The following is an 18,920-nucleotide window of genomic DNA, read 5'->3' on the forward strand; positions in this document are numbered from 1 at the left end:
TCTTAGAAAGTGGTCATTAAAATGAGTATCTTTTCGAGTCACAAAATAGAACTTGTAAATTACAAAAGACACATTCCTTTCTATCCTTAAGTAGGAAACGTTGTCTATTTCAGGATTCATTTTCCCCTGATACGGGATTTCAGCTCCAGATATAATTCAGGAGGTACTTGTCTGGTAATTGCATTCTTTTCCTGATTTTACTCTTTCTCATCTTGAAGATGATTTTATTTTTTCATGCTATCCACCAAATGCTATCTGTACGTATCTGTGAATTGTGGCCCTATTTATACGTGTTATCAGAGTGAATTACTTGTTTGTTTACGAATGAAGTTCTACCTCATTTAAGGCCATTTTTATCTATTAGCAAATGAATTCTATTTGAATTTTCATAAGTATGTTTTACTTCACACCAAAGAGCTGTTGTTTTAGAAAATCAGAAAATTAAACCTTTTTAAAACAAAAAATGTATTATCTGCTTATAAATAGCATAAGTAGAACAACAAATAATACACTTTCTAATTGCTTTTTCTTTCAGACCTAGCAACAATTGATCAAGGATAATGTTGATATCAACCAGTTTCTAGGATGAATAATATATACTGCTAAACAAAAACGTACTTTTAAAAAGCTTTTAAAGGAGCCGCCTGCTAGTTCAAATTGATTAAGCATCTAAATAACTTGTTGAATTTAAAATATATTTGTATGAAATATGTTTCATCCTTGAGGAACAATAAGAAACTTTGTTGAGAGGTTGAGCTTTCTCCAGAGTTTACTTGAGATGTCAGGATAAATAATAGCATTGCGGCTACACATTTGGAACTTAACATTTGGTTGGGCTTATTTTTGCTGCCACTCCACAGATAATAAATTTCATGAAGGGATCTTTCCATTGACAGAAGTTAGTTCCTTTTGTTTTCTCTGCAGAAAATGAGTTGCTTCGCTTTGTGATAGGCAGGTATCCAGGCACTAATACTTCCCTTTTCAGTCTAGAATCAGGTAATGACGGCCCATCATTTCTCCCTGACAGCGGGGATGACAGTCTTGCTTGTCCCATATCTTCTAGTACAGCTCAAGGACAGGAACAGTGGCCAGAATTTTATCAGCAGGCCCAAGAGTCAGGGGAAAGGAGTGATGCAAGTTGGAGTAGATGAATAACTCTTTGAAGATTTTTCTCAACTCCAGATTTGACCAGAAGGTGCTATTTTATTGTAGAACCCCGAATGCCTTTCCTCACTTATCTCTCCGGAGGGATACAAACACAGCCTATTTCATTGATCTATTCTTTTCTTCTCTCTCTCTGTCTTCTATCTCTTTCTCTCATGCAATAGACCAGGTGTTGATCGACTACAGTTTGCAAGACAAATCCAATCTATGGCTGGGTTTTACATTTTTAAATTGTTGAAATACCAGAAGAAAAATATTTCATGGCAATGATATGCCAGTGACCATAAGTAAAGTTTGATTGGAACATACCCTGCTGATTCACTTATATATTGTCTGTGGCTGTTTCTCTGCTCTGTTGACAAAGTTGAACTGAGGAGTCAGGACACATACCAAATAGCCCATAAAGTCTAAATTGAGGCAAGTCTAGGCCATTCTCAAAAAATGTTATTTACTATGTATATAGCTATGATTCTGTTCTTAAGGGTAGTGTTGATTTTTCTGTATTGTGGAAAAGGTATTTTTTTCAAGAGCCAAATGGAGAACATTTTTTAACACATTTATCATGTTTGGTAGAGTCTAATTGTATTAAGAGAAGAGTAAAGCAATAAGGTATCAGAGCCAGTTCAGATAATAAATCATCTAATCTGAAGGTATGAGATTAGTGCATCCATGGGTTTTGCCTGCTGCCTCTTTTCCCAGCCATTTTATATAGGAGCCCACCTCAACTTGTCAGGTTTGCAAACTATTCAGAAATTTCAAGAATACTAGTGTTACCGACCCGAACTTGGGTCTGTTCGCCCACTTTGCAGCAAAGCCAATCAACTGACACCGGATTGTGGTGGAGGAAGGGATAGCAGGGTGCTAAGCAAGGATAATGGGCAGCTCATGATCAAAAGACCTGAACTGACTGATGGCTTTCAAGGAAGAGTTTTTAAAGGCAACATTTAGGGTGAAGGTTGCAAGGGGCATGGCTTTCTTCTGACTGGCTGGTGGTGAGGTAACAGGGTGACATTTGGGGAAGCCTAATCATCAGCCTTCTGGTTCCAGCCAGTCTGGCGTCTTTGTGCTGGTCATCAGCATGTAGTCACCACCCTCCACCTGGGATGCTGGGGGCCAGTCCTAGATCCTGCAGAACAACTCAAAGATGTGTGTCAGATTGTTATGCATATCCCTTGAGGAGGAATTAGGACTCTGTTTTATTGCTGTACTATTGTTGATTGCTTTTCTTTTGTTTCTGCATTCCCTCACTTTCCTACTTAGTAACTGTTCGAGTCTGCTCTTTGAAATGCAGGAAAGGACTAGGAGACCAAAGTCTTCTTCTACAAACCAGAAATGGGGGGCAAGGAGGGGCTTTTGTACCCAGGAGGGTCCTGCTCAGTTTTAATACCCCCTTTTCTTTGATACTCCTCAATCCTGAGGGGCACAGGAGAGGGACAAGAAAGAGAACGAAGTTTTGGATAGAGATGGTCATCATAAATTCAGCAAGGGAACTCAGTTTTAGAAGGACTTGGTTTCTCTAGTAAAATTTTTTTTCTTTTAAAAGAAAATAGCATGTTCATTATAAAAAGAGTTATATGTGACCAGCTATCTTTTTTAACTTAAAAAGTGGGAATATAGAATTTATTAGAAAGATTAAAAATATCAAATTTCTTTAGTGGTCTTTGGCAGCATTTTGAGACTTTTCCCCCTTCTCTGTAACAAATTCTTGTGTGCACACAAAGTTAATGTGCTAGTAAACAACTTCTGGGCTGATTAATTCATAGTTTAAGTAAAATTACCTGAGAGTATTTTTGCATATGTGTTAGCAACTTTAAAAAATTTGCCTATGTTCTTTCTGTCTCATGCAGAGCAGCTCAACAGAATGCTATTTACTGCATTTGTAAGAGCTGTCTGTTAGCTCTCACTAAATGTTCTGATGTGCCTTGGAAAGGACTCTTATTCCCCAAATACTGTTTCCACAGAGATCCCATCCTTGCCAAGCTGCATTTCATTCTTTGAATTGCATAGCTGACCATCTTCCCACCTTTAGAATGGGGTCCAGGTTGAACCACCCCAGTGTGTGTTGAAAAGCATGGTTCATGGACATGAGGTTCCACAGTCATGAGGCCCTGAGCCACCAAGGAGGAGGTAGCAGCCCCTGATTTGCAAAATGAACACTTCTTCTTTCCTACGTTTGACATTCAGCTTTGGAACTAGATCACAGAACTCTTCCACTATATTAAATGTCAATCATGGTACCAAAAATGGATAAAGGCTGAAATTGTATATATTGGATAAAGCCCAGGAAACAAGTTATAATGTATGCTCTGTCTTTAATGAAATCATTCCCCCAAAGACGCTGGAAATCTCAGGCTGGTCCACAGGGCAGCCTGAGAGAAGTCTCCCAGGCTGTCTACAGGGCTGTCATTAGCCTCCTGTAAGCTCTGGAAGAATATAGGGAACAGGGCAGCAGCACCGTGGAGCCTTTCCCAGGTTCAATCTGGACAATTACTGAGCCTGAGGCACTGCTTGATTCTGCTCAATTTTGGAAGCGTTCTTGGAGTTATCCAGCCAGAACCTGTGAGGACTCCAGCGGAATCTATTAGAACCCCTCTGTGGGATTCACCTAGGATTCTGGCACTGGTTCGCAGATTCTAATAGTTCAGTTACTCAATGTTACTGCAACCATGGTGGTACTCCTCCCCACTATCCACTGTATGATCTTCTAGTTTCCTGTGTGCATTTCATCTCATTGACAAGACTCTGAGCTCCCCTGGAAACTCATGGTCTACTTTTTTTAAGGGCTCCTAAGTATTAGTGGAACTTTCTGCTCAGCTCAGTGACTTATCTGTAAATGTTGACTGTGTTGCAGAATAGAGGTTAGAAGTTTTCAGGAGAATGTATGCTTTTGCATGTCTATGCTGTGTGATGTTAACAAGTCCCAGCCAGACCTTGCAGCAGCAGCAATTTAATTCTTGTGCCGTTAGTCTCAAACAAACAGTAGTTGGGATGGGTGTTAAGCTTAAATATCTCCCATGTACCTTTTAAACCATACATCCCACCAGTGGATTGTCTGCGCCTGCCCTTTTGTTGTGGTGAATCCCCTAATTCTCTTTTCAGTCCCTTTCATCTCATCATTGTCCTCGAAGGCACAGCTCTGTAACTCACATAGGAACCTTTCAACTTCCCTTGCATTTTGTTTTGTTCAGCCAATTGACTAGTACTGTCAGCTAATTGGAGTGAAAATGTAAAATGAAAGCTGTATTATTCAGCTGCCAAGTCTCCTCAGTTGGCAGGGAGTGCATGATGCTGGTAATTGTACCAGAAGTGTAATTGCTATGGGTTCTGCCTCTGGATTTAACAGGGAACCCTGGGAGGGTCTTCCTCGGAGACACCCGATACCTGCTTCTTGTCAGTGGCTTCCTGGCAAACAGGAGGCTTGAAGCAAATCTAATCAAGCATTCTTGTGTTGTTAGAGAATACAACCACTGTGTATTTTGCTGACTGTGGGAGTGGATTGCTCCGTCTAAGTACTTAGTCAATATGTCATTCCCATCAGAACTGGCAGTTAATTTCCTCTTGGTTTGGAGTGGGGGTGGGATCCACGTTCCCAGAGGTGAAGATGCCAACCTCATATATGCCAGTTGTGGCCTGTGCCCAGGTGTTCTTGGGAACAGTAGCTGCCGTAGAACAGAAGCCCATTTTGTAAACTAGTTACGAATGAGGAAAGGTTTACATGTTTGGAAACAGTTGAATAGCTGAATGGAAAAATAAGGAAGGTAAAATGTAGTTGATTAGTTCATCATTAAAGTTGATCACCTCGGTGTTTGGCACAGCCAGTTTTTTTCTTTTTCCCCTTTTCTTTTCTTTTCCACTTGAATCCATGAGTCAAGTAACAGTGGTGAGCAATGTTTTAGGGTAGATTTATGTTGGGTCTAGCATCTGGGAACATATGGCCCAGGTAACTTCCACTCTTCCCTCTAATTTAACCCTGAGCCAATGGCAGACAAGAGTAATCTTTCTCATTTAACCTACCTGGATGAAGCTTCAGAATCCTCAACATTTTACATCGCTGTTTCCAGAGCTGGTGTAAGTGATAAAACTGGTTTACTGTCTCTGACTTAGAAATTTAGAAAAAACATTTCCTCTATGAACCCAGGAAATGGAAACAGCGGCAGCTGAGTAATTATTCAACTCTTCTCATTTGCCGAGATTGAGAAAGTTGATCTGAGCAGTATTGTCTGGTATAGTTTTGTTACTGTATCATTATTATTTTATTATGCCTTGTGGCTTTAGAGAAAGCTTCCTCAAACCTTTCTAGAGGAGAGACTGTTTTTGTTTCCCTTAGAAGCATAAGATCTTTAGTAAGATGTGGAGAGTAAGATGGTGCCCCTGTTGGTCCCTGATTCCTGCCCTCCCCGAAATCCTCGCCAGCCGCAATGAGATGGGGTGTAGGTGGCAACAGCAGCGAAAGTCAGTTAGGTCTGTTGATCAGTTATGCTCAAACCTGTTGAGAGCTGTTCTCTTCAGAACTATCATTTTCAGTTGAGAGAGCATGGTTCTTGAAACTAAGAAGTTTTGGCTTCAAATCCTAGCTTCACCAGTTTTTGATGACTGACCAAATAGTTTCTTTAAGGTTTTTTTTTTTGGTGAAACAGCAATAATAACTACTTTACAAGATTTGGGTGGAATTAAATGTCACATATAAAAACACAACATATGTAACTATGTATGTAACATGTATATACATATCCACATACGTGCACCTATATATACACACAAACGTATGTAATACATGTGGGTAATAGTTGCTCAGTAAATAGTAGTTGTGAGTATTGTATGGACATAACTTGTGTACTGGGCATTCGACGATGGGGTTTGGGAAGTTGTATGTTTTATTTTTTTATTTTAAAGCAATTGTCTCTATGGTATCATATTTTGAAAAGTTAGCTTTCTAACCTCATAATGAGGAGTGGTTGGTATATCGATGGACGTGGCCATGAGATGCACACATGAGATAAATCTAGCAGCTGATGAACTGCTAAATTCATAAATTCTGCGAAGGGGTATAGTGATCCCTCAGAATAACAGAGGTCATGTAGCGATGCGTCTGGCTACAGGAAAGGTCTGAGGCGGGAGAACTGGGAGCCTCTGCTCTACCCTGTAAGTGCTAGGCACTGTGCCAAGAACTGTGTTACCCAATTTAATCTCCTGGTACTCCTCCAGAGTAAGTTTTGTTATCTTTCTTTTCTTTTTTTCCCCACGTAAAAGGGAACAGAGGCTGGGTCAGGATAATTATCTTGCTTAATAAGGTTCTATAATTATTACGGCAGGGATCTAGAGTCCAGCCTGAAGTTGTTTGACTCAAAAATTCATCTCTAGATTATGGATGATGTAATCTAATCTCTGAATTTTATGAAGGAGGACTTGGAGACCCATGCAAGTGACTTGTCTAGAGGACCCAGCTTGATAAAAGCAGGTTCTGACGCTCAGTCCTGTGCTCTTTTTCTACACTAGGTTCTCTCTCCAGTTATTTTCTTTTGCTTTGTTCCCTGAGTGTTCAAAAGTCTTGCTTCCTTAACTGTATTTCAAGTTCAAGGGCAAATATACGGGGCTGGGCTGTATTCTTCTGTACTGTATCTGGTTTGGGTTATATTTTTCTGCATCTCCCATATTGTTTAGCACAATTATAAATCCTCAATAAATTCTTGGTGAATCACATTCTTAAATGATCTAGTCTGTGAAATCCTATTTTGAATAAGGAAGGTGTATAAATACATACAGATATACATATGTGCATATTGAGATTTTATCTTTGGGAAATCCAGTTGATATTTTATAATAAAAGCACTCAGTGTTGAATATACTGCCCCATTTTCATCCAGTCTGACAATCTTTATCTTTTCACATTTTCATTCAGTGTAATCACTGATATTTTAAGGTTTATATATGCTATTTTACAGTTGTTTTTTTTTTTGTCACTTCTGTTTTCTTTTTCTTTTTTTTTTTTTCTCTTTTCATCTTTTGGATCAATCTAATATTTTTATATTTAATTTCCCATTAGCTTGTTAGTTATGCATGCTTTTATTATTCCTTTAGTGGTTATCCTAGTGATTAAAATATGTAATATTTCTTCCCACCTACTACTAGAACCTTAACACTTCAGCTTAATTTATCCCTCTACTAGCTTAAGTGTCATTGTTATTATGCATTTTATGCTTACATATATTTTAAATCGCCCAAAATGTTATCATTTTTGCTTTTACAGTTATTTATTTAGATTTATCCACATGTTTGCCCTTTTGATTACTCTAAACTCCTTCCTACATTACTGTGTTTCCATCTAGAATCATATTCCTTTTGCCCGAAGAACTAACTTTAGTTTTTTTTTTTAAGTTTGAGTTTGGAGATTACAAATTCTCCCAGGTTTTATTAATTTAAAACATCTGTATTTCACTTTCATTGTTGAAGGATATTTTTGCTTGGTATAGAATTCTAAGATGGTGATGGTTTTTGTTTCTCACTTTAGAGATTTGCCTCCTGACTTTCACTATTTTTTGATGGACAAGTTAGCTGTCAGTTTTAGCATTTATCTTTGAAGATAATTCCTCTATGGCTTTTAAGATTTTTCTCTGTGGAAACAATCTAAGTGTCTGTTGATGGATGAATGAATAAAGATAATGTGGTATATAAATGTACAATGGGATATTGTTCACTCTTAAAAAAAAGAAGGAAACCCTGTCATTTGCAACAACATAGATAAACCTGGAGAGCATTATGCTAAGTGAAATAACCCAGACAGAAAGACAAATACTGCATGTTATCACTTATATGTGGAATCCAAAAAAAAAAAAAGCCATACTCATAGAAACGGAGAGTAGAAAAGTAGTTGCCAGGGGCTGGGGGTGGGGAAGGTAGGGACCAGTTGGGGGAGAAAAAGGATTTTTCTCTTTGCTGTTAGTTTTTTGTAGTTTTACTCTGATGTGCTTAGATATTATTTTCCTTGTATTTATTCTGCTTGATATTCATAGCACTTCTGGAATCTATGGTTTGATTATTTTCTTCTATTTTGGAAAATTATTGGCTATTATTTCTTGAAAAATTTGTTTCTGCCTATTTTGTATCGTTTCTTTCTCAGGACTCGATTGCTCATATATATTTTAAACCTTGTAACATGTTCCATGTGTCTCCCATGCTCTTTTCCATACTTTCTGTTCTCAGTGCTTCAGTCTGAGTATTTGCTATTACTTACCCTCCTGTTTACTAATTTTTTTTAGTTATATCCAGTCTTCAGTTAAGTAAAATTAATCTCATCTGTTTGTGTTCTGTTGTGGAGTTTCGAATTAATTGCGTTTATAAATACTGGTAATCCGATGAAGTATTTATAGTTTAAAAAAATCTCCGATATATGTTCTATTGTCTTCTGTTATCTTCATAAAGTTCTAAACAGAATAATATACAATGTTTCTTTGAGTTGCATGGTGGTTAAGTTCCTGGACAACTCAGTGTATATTATTACCACTCAATAAATTCTTTGTGTTTGTGTGTAAAATTGAGTTAGGATATGTAATCAGATAACTATAAACAGATTTTTCACTGACATGAATGTTTTGTGGGACATTTGAAAGTCATGTGGTAGTGGAAACAGTTTTTTCTTGGTGCAGGAATGCTCACCACACAACATCTAGAATTTATGATCCCTGTCTATTGTCTATTAAATGCCAGTAGCACCCCACCTTCATTCTTCAGAGCAGATTTTTAAATGCCTCTTGGGGTGGCATAGTCCCTGTTGAGGAGCCTACTTTACTTAGTGAGGCTGGGTCATCAGTGATAAAGTCTTTGACTCAGGGTCTTGGCTGAGCCTGACCACAGACATAGTAGGATGTGGCTTTACGTGAGTGTCAGTCCAACTCTCAGCCATTTACTGGGTGGCCAGTTTAACGAGGCCAGCTGCCAAGAGATCTGGCTAGAGGAAAAAGTTAGGGACCAAGGACATGCCGCACAGCTTCAAGTGCTATGATACAGCTTTGGCGTGCCAGACCACAGTAGCATCAGGTAGATGAGCCTAGCTTTCTGTCAGAAATAGAGAGGCCCTTTTAGAGCAAAACTCTTGACTGAAACATAGGTCTAGAAGGCAGGATCTCAAACGGCCTATATTGAAAATGGCTCCTGCAGCCGCAAGGGCAGCATGGAGAAGGAAGTACTGTTGTCTGTGTGTTTGACTTTCGGCAATGATATCACAAAATTGCCAGCAATTATTTAAATTTGGGAACATCTATCTATCCACCCATCCATCCATTCATTAACACAGTCAGCAACATCGTAAGTGCCTGCTATGTATCAGTCACTATGGGAATATACAGCTACCTATATATAAAGAAATTGTCCTTACTCTTGGGGAGGGAGACAGATGACTAAACAACTGATGACAGAAGGAACGATAATGATGTAGTGGCAGAGGAAGACAAGAAAATAAATAATTTTAATATGAGAGATAAGGGTATAGCTATAATTTAATTTCATGTGTAAACATTCTGAATGTTTGATTTTTTTCTCCATTTGCCTTAGGAATAGGAAATGAAGTCTTTAAGAGCTGAATTGTTAGAGGGAAATAAAGCAATTACAGGCTCTACTAGAGTCTCCCTAGTTCCTGGATTACTTAAAATGGAGATATGAGGCAGACTTTTATTCATTATAGAACTTTTAATGTGGTTAACATCTCTAGGAATTTATAAGGTTTATTTTGTCACTGGAGTTCTCTTAGGTTGGGCTTTCGCTATAACACGATTATGTTAGAACAAATGGAAAGCTGGGTGTAAAAATAGAAGAGCTAAGCCTGTGTTTCCATTGCTTCAGAATTTGGAATGTGAAGCACATTCGCTGGGTATTGTATTCTATATTTTGAAGAGTTTATTATTTTTTTTTTTGTATACTATTCTAGAAGTATAGTTTCCACAGCACTGTATAGTGGAACATTTTGTAAACATTTGAGCTGTGGGAAAGTTAATTTCCCCTTATCCTGGAAGCTGGGAGATTTTCTAAAGCTCTAAATGCTACAACTGTTCCCTCTGTAACAGAAAATACCGTGACAACCAGTTAAGATTGTGACAAGGGACTGAACTCATAGGTAACATTTATTAAGTGTTTTCTCTGCACCAGTCACTGTGCTAAGTAAGTACATTAGTTTGTTTCATCTTCACTGTCACCCTATTGGGTCCTATCTTATCCTTAGTTTACATATTAAGAAATGGAGACTCAGAGAGCTAAGAGGAGAAGAGCTGGATATAGCTCAGTGCTAGAACACATGCTTAGCATGCACAAGGTCCTGGGTTCAATCCCTAGTACCGCCATTAATAATAATAGTAGTAGTAGTAGTAGTAGTAGTAGTAGTAGTAGTAGTAGTAGTAGTAATAATAATAATGTAAAAAATAAAAAGCTAAGAGATTTGTCTAACTTCCCAAAGCTAGGGAGTAATTGAATTGGTATTTGAACCCAAGTTTATCCACTCTACCACAATGGCATTGCTACTTGAGTTAGTGTGGTATATAACCTTGTGGTCATAGACCAAGGCTGTGGGTATAGAGGTGAGTATGATGGGAAAAACATAAGCTTCAGAATCAAATGGACATTGGTTCAAATACAGGTACAATCACTTAGAAGCTTTGGGAATATTTCCTAACCTCTAGGAACCTTGGTTTCCTTATCTATAAAATAAGAATGATGGTAATATGTATCTCAAAATATTTTAGGAAGAAATATGAAAGATGTGAATGTGCCAAAAAATCTGGAACCCAAAAGGTACTCTCTTTCTCCTTTTTCTTTTCTATGCGAGATGGAATTTTGAGGAATAAGACTGGCTTTGCAAAAGCAGGGGGAGCTTTGGGAACGTGAGACAGGAAAATATTGACTTAGTCAAGGAGTCAGAGAAGACCTCCCTGGAGAAATGCTATTTCATTTGAGACTGAGAAGATGTGCAGAAGTTAGATTAAGAGAGGTGGGAGTGTGCTGTTAGAGGCATGGGGTGCCTGTTAGGCAGGTAAGTCAATTAACCTCACAGTTCTTTCCTCTGTAAAGTTGGCAGCACTGCCCTAGCTTGCCTCACCTTGTTGATCTATTAAAGTGAGAACGTGGAAGTAAGAGTGACTTGAAATGGTAGGACAGCTCTATAATATCTGTCTGTCTGTCTATACATGTATATGTGTATGTGTGTGTATATATATGTGTGTATATATATATATATATATATATATATATACACACTACATATATAAAATAAGGCATATTTATAACTAAACATTCATTGTTATTGATGTTATATGATAACAATATAGCATAGAAGAAAAAGGATGGGTTTGAAACCCAGATCTACCCATTACTAGATGTACTCTGGACAAATCACTTAGCTTTTTCACCCCTATTCTCTCATTGATAAAATTAGTGTAGTGATGCGTTGCCCACAGGATGCTGGAGGGGCCCTGAGATGGTGAGCATGTGGAAGTCCTGGAGAAGTACTGGCACTTGGCAGAAGCTTGTTCCCTTTCCTTTCCTTTCCTTTCCCTGCCTCCACTGGTGTTACTACACTATTCTAAGAGCACATATGTACAAGAACATGATGTTAACCTGCCATGCTGTTCAGGGTCTCTTGTCAGCCAACTGAACAAAGACATTTTAAGTTATATATAACAGCTATCTTTTCATCTGTGATTCATGCTGTTGTTTCTGTAGCTAAGCTGGTCCTCTTATGGCTGATGCCTTCAGGTTTATCATTTTAAGACAACAGCAGGAAGAGATCAGGTACAAGCTAATCACCCCGGATGCTGAAAAGGGAAACTACTTAGGCCTTTGGTGTGCGAAGCAAGAAACTCCATCAGGGGGTATTATGTGGAGTAAGCCTTTGAAATAGATCTCAAACAGGAAGTGGTTCACCGATTTTCTCTTTCAGTTGGTGTTGGCTTGGATTTATCCCTCCTGAAAGGGGAGAATTTAATGTAAATACACGGACTCGTATCTTTTCTAAACAGTAAGTGTCCTCAGTTCTGTTTTATTTGAGGCTGGATAAGGAGCTTCATATGAACTTTAAAATGAGACCAAATGAAAAAGGTATTGTTTATCTAAGCTGTCTGAGGAAGGGCACTTGGGGAAAGAATTGAACTCTAAAATAACCCTATGAAAGTTATTGATTCGTTTCTTTATGGTTCCTTGACAAACAAGAACCATTATTTCTGTGCCCGAACTGGAGCTGGGTCAAAAAACCCTTTTATATGGATTGTCTTTCCTGAAAACCAGACTTGTCAGGAAAATGAACCTCCAGAAATGACAACATGGGGCCCAGTGGAATATTGGTCCTTTCATTGCTTTGAGGGACAAGTAGAGAACACAGTTAATTTTTAAAAATCTTACTGAGTGCAAGAAGATTGGGGATAACTCAGGAAGTTTAGATAAACGGCTCATTGTAAGGTGTTTGGTTTTATTTAATTCCCCTCCCCATATGCCAGTTCAACTCCAAAGCCCAGATTCTGTCTACCCAAGGTTGGCAGGGAAAAGGACACCATATTTTTTTTGTTCTTCATCCTTATATTTTGAAAGTAGCTTTAAAAGATCACATAAGTTGATTAGCAGATACAAATTTCTATATATAAAATAGATAAACAACAAGGTCTTACTGTACAGCACAGGGAACTATATTCAATAGCTTGTAATAAACTACAATGAAAAAGAATATATATACGTATGTATAACTGAATCTATGCTGTACACCAGGAGCTAACACAACATTGTAAATCAACTATACTTCAACTTTTAAAAAAATCACATAAGTTACATGTTTTGTTACTGAAAAAATAGAAAATATGGATAAGCATAAAGGAAAAAAACAAAAAATCACCAAGAATCCCCACCCAGGAGTGACCATCCTTCACTTACTAGTTTGTTTAATTCCATACTTTGTTTCCATGACCAGAAATATATTTTAATTATAAAAAAGTATTGTATTCTACATACTAGTTTGTAATTTGAAAGCATAGCTTTGGGGTTGCTTTATTTCTTCTTTCTCATTTTTGGCCTAAGAAGCCCAGGGGATTTAAAATGAAATGAATTAATCAATAATTAAAGTAGGGTTATTGTACCATACAGATGAAAGAAAATTTAAGTTGACAGTTGATATAGTGCTATTATAAAATACTATAATTTCCCCCAAGAAATTTGCGTACTGATGAGGGATGTATTCATTGTTTATTTTTAGCATTAAACAAGTGTTCAATAAATACTTAACCAAGTGAATTATTTTTTGTTGTAGTTTTTCAAAGCCCCTTGCTCTTACTTTAAGATATTTGAGGATGGAGGCAATATATTATCTGCAAGAACACTTTATTCACTTTATTATTGAAAAATTTGAAAGCCGTTTAAAATGATCATATTTTGATTGCTTTTTAGGTTTGTTGTAATCTAATCCTTTAATCTGTAGTCTAGTGAAAAACTATTTTAAGACTGTTTCTTTTGCAGAGTGTGTTAGATTGGAAGAGAGGATTATAAAGTGATGGAATTGCTATAGTAACATGGAAAATCTGTACAATTTACTTTACAATGTTATTTCTTTGGACTTTATGGCTTTATCCAGAGTTTTAGCTATTGAGGAACTCCAGTATCCCTACCTTCATAAAGCAATTTTATGGCACCATAGAAATTGATTTGTAAAGTTTTAAACCTGAAAAATATATGGCCATCTATCTAGGCCTTGGTAGAGGGCTCATTTTATTTAAAATTAACCATAAATTATTTACTCTCTAAGGACATTAATATAAGGCAGTTTTTTTGGACAAATCCAATGCCTAGATGAAGAAACATTTTCATTGTAGTTTGATTCCAGTGAAATAATAACCTTCAACATTATGGAAATTTTGTAGTGACATCATTTAAGCATTGTTTTCTCAAGACCTCACATCAACTGGGGTATCTTGAGTCATGGGGACAGATATTTTCTTGAGGATAAGCAAGTTCTCAGCCAACACCCAGGAATTATGCTAGGGCAAGGGGCTCAACAAGCATAAAACGAGCTCTCCTTCCTGGAAGAGTCATAGTCTAGTAGGAAGACAGATATGTGAGCAAACTGAGGAATACTTCCTGGGCCCCAGTAAATTTAGTTTTGAATTAGTAGGAAGAAAAATTATGTTTCTGTGAATTAAAGTGAGAAATTATTCCACGTTTTTAGAACACCGTGTGTGGAGTTCAATAAGTAGGGTCCAGTGACTGAGAGCTGCTAAAAGGTATACCAGACTATTTTGGAGTCTAGGATCACTGAGGAAATAGTTGAGATGAAGGGGAGAATTTGATGCCCAGTGTAAGCATGCCACATCTGGAGAGAGTAGAGATGACAGGTGCCTTAGAGCCATCATTTGCTGAACTGATGTGGCCATCTGAGGTCTGAGTGAAAAGGAAGAGGCTTTGCCAATGACCTATGTAGTCTTGAAAATGCAATCTGTGGTGTCATTCCTTTCTTCTAATGCAACATCCTGAGTCTTCACTGCTAGGGTCCTGACTAACTAGTAATTTCACTCTGTTTTACCTGTGTTGGCCAGAGTGGGAAGATGGGAAAGTCAAGCTACTTAGGAAATGTTTAGAAGATATTTGTTTGGTTTACTGTACACCTGAAACTAACATTGCAAATCAACTACACTTCAATAAAAAATAAAATACAAAAAAGAAGATACTGGCTCAATGCCTGTGACATTATAGAAAGCAGTTGGATTAAAATAATTACATGAGAACGTAAATTAATGAGCCTTTCACTGTAAGTTCCAGATCTCTTTTAGTACATCATTTCATTTGATCCTTTCAATAACCCTATTTGTTTAGTACGTTATTATCCCTACTTTACAGATGAAGAACCTGAGACACAGACACCATCACTTGATAACAGACTCACTGTTAATGAATGGTGACACCAAGATTCAAGTCCAGCAGCCTGGCTCCAGAGCCCAAGTTCTTAGGTCTTAGAAGTTTGTGAATTTGAGCCAATCACTCAATCTATCGCATCTCGTTTCCTCATCTGTTAAGTGGGAATAGTTATGACCATAACAGTGCCAGCTTCATAGGGTCATCATGCCTGTAAGAGCTTTGCGTAGTGCTGATGTGCGGTTACTTCCGTCTCTGCTGGGCCCAGCCCTCCGGGATGAGGGCAGAGGTCAGGGAGCAAACTAGGTCACTCTCCTGCACTTACCCACAAGTGCCTTCTCCTCTCAGCACTTCCTGTCGGCATAAGTGGTCAATAAACAGTAGCCGCTGACTTTGTGAAGTTGTCATTTTTGTTTACTCTGTGTCCTGAAGCTGATACTGTTTTCTTAACTCAGCAGGGAAGATATATGACATCGTGCTTGAGAATGAAATTATTTTTCCCTTACCTACGTATCATTGCCTTTTGGGTTAAGTGTAAACTGTAGTTGGCAGACTACTGCCAATTTTCAGAGGCATGTGCTGTAACAATAAAGAGAAAGAAATTCTGACCTATTCTGAGTCAGGTTCTAGTAGTCATCTGCTTTGACCCAGGTTTTGTATGAATTAGCCACTGGGAATGTAATCTCACCTCAGATATATTTTATATTTCTTAAATGACTTTGGGTTTGAAGCACATTACCTAAAAGATTATGCATCTAACATTTTTCCTCACAGAAGGGTGACTTCATTTTTCCTTGGGAATACAGTGCATGTCTGTGTAAATCTGCACCTGTTGTTGGCATGTCATTGTCCTTCAGAGAAACAGAACTAATCAGAGACGTGTGTGTGTGTGTACTTGGAGAGGGAGAGGGAGAGAGGAGGAGAGGAGGGAATTTATTTTAAGGAATTGGCTCATATGATTGTGGGGACTGGCAAGTTTGAAACCAGGAGAGCAGGCCAGGCAGGCTGGAAACTCGGGCAGAATTTCTGTGCTACAATCAGAAAGCTGAATTCCTTCCTCTCCAGGAAACCTCAGGTTTTGCTTTTAAGGCCTTCAGCTGATTGAATGAGGCTCATCCATATTGTTGGGGATAATTTCCTTTACTTTACTAATTATAAATGTTAATCACATCTCTAAAATACTTTCACAGCAACATCGAGGCCAGTGTTTGACCAAACAGCTGGTTGCCAGAGCCGAGCCAAGTTGGCACAGAAATTAACCATCACATTTGGTTTCTGCCTTTTTGTGTGACAGCATCCTTTACTAGCATCCACCATTTTCCCAGCTCATCCGCTTTCAGGTCAAAAATATTCTGTGACTCTGTGAAGAGCTTAGAAAATTCCCTCATTCCTCCCCCAAAGTGTTTGAGTAGCACTTCAAATATTAGAGGACAAAAGGATAAGGAAGTGTAGAAAGGAAGAAAAAGCCTTCACTAAGCAACTTGTGAGCTGTGAACACTTGTTTGTGCCAGGCCCAGGACAGTGCCTGCTCTGAGGTGCTCACAGTCTGGTCTGGCCATGCTAACATTAGATGTGAGTGCAGTGAAGCAGGACAGTGTGTGCAGGAAACAGGGGTCACAGAGAAGCTGTGGGGAGCCACACCCCACTGGGGGTGCAGTGTTCAGAATTAAGGGTTAGGAAATGATTTGTCCTTGAGGCTGAAGGTTGAAAGAAGTGTGTTGGTTTGCAGACTCTTTGGAGAAGTCAGGGAGAAGTGGGGATCCAGGAGGAGGGTAAGACGTGAGACCAGATGAGGGAAGCTGGGGCTTTCTGATGCTTGACCAACTTGAGTGGGTGAAAGTCTCAGGACTGTGAGATTTGCCAAGCCTAGGGAAAGGGGAGCGCCAGATGATGGGGTCTGCACTTTATCCCATCAGGGGTAAAGATGAGCCATAGGGTAGTTTTAAAGCAGAGAATAATAATGGGTAACACTCTTAAAAGAGGCTTAGTGTTTAAAACTCAGCCAAATAGTATGGCAGTTTTCAACCCATGAGAAATAGGAATTTGGGTTCGGAAATCTCTGGGAAGATGAATTTCACTATAGTCTGTGGTATCTTCACCAGTTCAATTCAAAGTCATCCGAGCAGCCTTTGAAAGGACAGAAACAGGTCTCTGTGAGATCTGTGCTATACTTGGGTTCAAAGTTACTTCAAAATGGGCACATTTGACTTCAATTGTGTCCCATATTTTCACTGCAAACATTTTTGTTGTGAGCAGTTTTACTCCACAACTAGTTGGCATTGGACAATTTTGCTGTAAAAGATAAAATAGAAACAAAAGCAAAATAAAAGAAGAACATTAAAAGAACATACTGAAACATGAAAAATTAACAAAATTTTAAAAAGATTTTATTGTGTAAAATACAAAAAGCATTTGAACATATTTAAAATGCGTGTAGATTAATGGTTATAGTTGTATCAGGTGTATCTTAGAGAAAGCGGTGATACTTCCTTTCTCAAATCCATCGTTAAGGATTCAGGATCTAACATCCAGCATAAGTTCTTTACGATATTAAAAAAAAGATCTGCTGTTAAGTCTGTTCAGATTCCCCTGGAAGTAAAACAAACAGACGAGGGATGCTGTTATTTCCCATCAGTACACACAGTGTGTATAACTGGTGGTGCACATCTGGACTACATTGAAACGTTCCAGCACATGCCCAGTCCTTACACTCCACCAAGTCATCTAAGTCAGAGTCTGCACCAAACCCCAAATTCTGTCTACATCATGTCCTCCACTATCAAATGGTGAAAAATCTTCACCATTTTCAAGAAACTTATCAGGAGTCGGGTAATGATTTCTTTCTGAGGAGACAGGAGAAGCTTGATTCTTCTTTTGCCTCCAGTTTCTAATATTATCTGATAAATTTGGTAAAGACGGCGTTAGAGAACATGACATTGAATCTAAATTAGCCAAAGAATTGAACATTGATGCTCTGGAAGACTGTTGCGAATTAGTAGCCACCTCTTTGATACTCACCGTAGCTTGGTACTTTTGGTTTTGATGGGTGGAACGAATGACTGTGCTCAACAAAGGATTTGCAAAATGATATGTTATTTTCTAGTATAGCATGCAGTCTGAGTTTATGCTCTCCTGTTTCACACTTCCAGTAAGTTTTCTCATCATCACATTTCATATCAAGTCAATCAATATACATAGCTGTTATCATCTACTATTTTAAGCCCGCCACATCTACTCGTCACTGTGTAGACCATTATGCGGTTTACTAAGATTTCCATAATAAAAAAATGAGAGTATCTTGTCAACGGAGAAGGGAAACCAAACTGTCAACCAGTTATTTTATCTTTTACAGCTGAATTGTCCTAGGGCCAATTCATTGTGTGGCAAAAACTGCTTCTGGCAAAGATTCTTATGAAATACCTAGAACAAGATTCAGTATGGATTCAGTATGCTGGTAGGTGGGAAATTGGAAAAAAATTTCTGAGACCTTTCTACACTGAGCCCTGCTTAAAATTCTCTGCTTATGACTATTACTTTCCTTTCCAGTTTGTTGAGAAATATCAGTTTCATCCATTTATGTTTATTTAATACCCTCCTGTTCATAATCCAAAACAATCTGTGAGCTCCTTACATGTGCTTCACTTGTGCCCCATGCCTAGTGCACAGCTGAACATGCAACAGCCACTCAGTGTGTTGCTTGATCTGCCTTAAAAATATCGAACTACTTACTCAAGTCCCTGTTCCTAATGAGCGTCAACATAGATAGTAGCAAAGTAAAGTGTGAGGTGCTGACAGTATCCGGTGGCAAAAGCTGCTCTTAGGATGCTGGTTGGTGCTAGTCCAAGTGCCGTTTTCCTGTGAGCGCGCTCTGATGGTTTCTGCTAGTT

The 18,920-nt window shown here is 38.4% G+C and overlaps 1 protein-coding gene across 2 annotated transcripts in view; it reads left to right on the plus strand.

Moving 5' to 3' along the window:
• The window catches only part of FRAS1 (Fraser extracellular matrix complex subunit 1), a 408,983-nt gene that overhangs the window by 131,394 nt on the left and 258,669 nt on the right, over positions 1 to 18,920 (plus strand). The gene's annotated exons all lie outside the window — the stretch shown is intronic.

Source organism: Camelus dromedarius, chromosome 1 (genome assembly GCF_036321535.1).
Source record: "Camelus dromedarius isolate mCamDro1 chromosome 1, mCamDro1.pat, whole genome shotgun sequence".
NCBI lineage: Eukaryota > Metazoa > Chordata > Mammalia > Artiodactyla > Camelidae > Camelus > Camelus dromedarius.